Source organism: Hylobates moloch, unplaced genomic scaffold (genome assembly GCF_009828535.3).
Source record: "Hylobates moloch isolate HMO894 unplaced genomic scaffold, HMol_V3 SCAFFOLD_11, whole genome shotgun sequence".
In the NCBI taxonomy this organism is placed as follows: Eukaryota; Metazoa; Chordata; class Mammalia; order Primates; family Hylobatidae; genus Hylobates; species Hylobates moloch.
The window spans coordinates 91,583,743-91,586,977 of NW_026652286.1; positions in this window are offsets into that span (position 1 = coordinate 91,583,743).

Consider the following 3,235-nt stretch of genomic DNA (forward strand, 5'->3'; position numbering starts at 1 on the left):
TGAGGAGTTGGTAGGGCGCAACCGTCTTCTCCTGCCCTCGAAGGGCAAGACTCAAGAAAGTGGGGGCGAAGGAGGCCGGGCCCTCCACTAAACGGAGGGAAGCTAGTGAAGCGTGTTATAATAGAAATGGGAATTCAGTAAGGAAATGGAGAAACTTAAGGCAGAGGGTGACTCTCCTGCCTGACCCTCACTATAAATATATTTATGTATGTTCCCATAATTACTTTTCAGATCCCAATGTCTGTGTTCATCCTTGACAGAAATAATAGAACTGCTGTCTTCTTCCAAGTTAAACAAAACTTTGGAGCTAAAAGCTAACTAGGTCAAGAGAAACAAAATCTGAGTCTCACCCAATTGAGAGACTGAATATACAAAGAATGGCCAAACCTACCCACGACCTCCTACCCATAACCTCTTCAGTAATCGGCCCAGAAGGGTCAGGACTTGATCTTTAACCGGCAGCTTCCCTATTTCTTGCCCTGCTTCCAGCTCTGGGCCAATCAGAGAAAGCCAAATGTGCTCCTCACACCAATCACGTAAGAAGCCCTGCTTCTAGTTAGCCCTCCTCCAACTTCCCGGTGCCAACAGCCTCCAATCAGAGCCAACCTGAAGTTTCTCCCTTTTTTCAGTATATGTAAAGCTTTTCCACTCCCCTGCCTGCCTGAGTCTACTAAACCAAGTGATGGGTCGCGGCTGACTCTTGCCAGATCTGCATAAATAGCCTGTTCTCATTTGGTGGTCGTTATTTCCACACAGCCGGTGGGAAGGTGGTGGAGAATAGTGAAGACTATTCTTAAGGTTAAAAAGAAGGTTCGCCTTAAATTTTTTTTAAATTTTAAATTTACAGCATGGCGTCTCCTGCCCAGGTTTTAAAGTATCTACTAATGTAAGGAAATAGCCCTGCACCTTGTGCCCATCCTAGAGAGAAAATGGTTTCTTAATAAAAAATGTATGAGGCCTTTTTTGTCCCAATATCTTCCCAAGCAGAGGAATGTGAAGGGGGGTTGGGCCAAGAAGTGAGTGGTAGGAAGAGAGGCCTACGGACTTAAAACAGGCCACTGCTTGGAGGGGTCTCTTTCCTAAACCACTGAAGAAATTGAACCAGGCAAAGGAAGGGGGTTCACACCCACAAATAAACTATAACCTACAAAAGGAGCCCGGGTTCACATCCACAAATAAATTATAACCTACACAAGGAGTCTGGTTGAGGTCACAAAACAAAAGCAAGGAGGCAACCAAAAGTAGAATATAAAATAGGTGCCCACTTCTCACCTAGGAACCCTTCCAGGGCTAAAACCTTCAAATATTCTGCTTTTAAAGTAGTCAGATACCCTCACAACTCATTTACATCAGCCCTTCTCTGTTTTCAAGTGAGAAGCATAGATGGTTTAGAATTAAGCTATGAACTCTTGGATCTTTTCTTCCAAGTTTAGTGTTAGTGGTTGATAGGTCTAGTCCAACTATCTCAATACATTGTTTTCTCCCTATTTAAAACAGATTTGCAAGAATCATTTGTATGACACTTTAGGAATACAGATAAATTGTTTGCTAGTGCAAATAATATCCTTATATTTATAAAATATATGTGTACTTTTTAAAAAGTTATATGAATCCAATCCTCTGGCCTTTTAGTTAGTATTGAGTGTAATAGTTGTGGGTGATCTATAGTAAATATGGTTTCTGAAGGGTGTGCTATCATCCCTAATGAACTCACCTATTAATTGTGGTAAAGAATTTCCCACTTGGGCTGGGCACGATGGCTCACGCCTGTAATCCCAGCATGTTGGGAGGCCGAGGCAGGTGGGTCGACTGAGGTCAGGAGTTAGACACCAGCCTAGCCAACGTGGTGAAACCCCGTCTCTACTAAAAAAAAAAAAGAAAAAAAATAGCTGGGCGTGGTGGCAGGTGCCTGTAATCCCAGCTACTTGGGCGGCTGAGGCAGGAGAATCCCTTGAACCCGGTGAGGCAGAGGTTGCAGTGAGCCAAGATCGTGCCATTGCACTCCAGCCTGGGCAACAAGAGCAAAACTCCGTCTCAAAAAAAAATGAAAAAAAAAGTTTCCCAACATGTATTAGCCGTTTTTATGTTGTCTGTAATCACCTTTGTGTCATCACCCCTCTTCAATTTCCTCCTGCAATTCCATCACAGTAATGGGTTATCTCAGCAAATATTATTTACCAGTCTCACATCCTGACCTCATTTATTTACCTAAAAATAACCAGAATGAAAAAAAATCACAGATTAATTTACACTTAATTTCACTTTAACTTCAATTTAAAATATTTAGAATCCAGAATTCCTAGTAAGTTGAACCTGGAATACGCAGACCTGTGATAATATCTTAAATACCCAAATGTTTTCAACTTGCTGAAATGGAGTTCACACTTTTAACATTCTGGGCTTATTTTTTTAAAAGGGACTATAATACTTTAACTCAAATTACAATCACATGTGTTCATTACCTGGAAGAAAAAAGTTTTACCTATTTCATATCTTCAGTGAAATGATTATATCACATCTGGCTAAGCTTTACGGTTTGTTATTTGCCCTCTTTCAAGTGATTTGCAGTATAATACTTTGATTTTCCAAAATTTCAACATACAAAGTTATTTTCCAAATACGCTCAAGCAACATCTGATGGTCACCAGCAAGACTAAAGGCTAATATGCCCAAGGAGCCAAGTCCTGTTTTCTTGGGACTTCATAGCAGGTAAAAATTGCCTTTTCAATTTATACACCTGAAGAAAGTGAAGCAGCATCAGTCACCGAGGGCTTAGTAGAGATGTCCTCAGAGAGGTGCACATACTGCGCTGAAGTTGATGCATACTAAGCAGGTGTGCTTAATCACTGAGAGATTACATCAGGCACATTTTGTTGGAATAGATGTTCCAACCCCTGAGTAAACTCAAATTGAAAAGTAGGAAAGTTGGCCAGCGCGGTGACTCACACCTGTAATCCCAGCACTTTGGGAGGCCAAGGTGGGCAGATCACCTGAGGTCAGAGGTTCGAGAACAGCCTGGCCAACATGGTGAAACCCCGTCTCTACTAAAAATACAAAAATTAGCCGGGTGTGACAGCATGAACCTGTAATCTCAGCTACTCGGGAGGCTGAGGCGGAGAATTGCTTGAACCCAGGAGGCAGAGGTTGCAGTGAGCTGAGATTGTACCACTGCACTCCAACCTGGGTGACAGAGTAAGACTGTGTCTAAAAAAAAAAAAAAAAAAAAAAAAAAAAA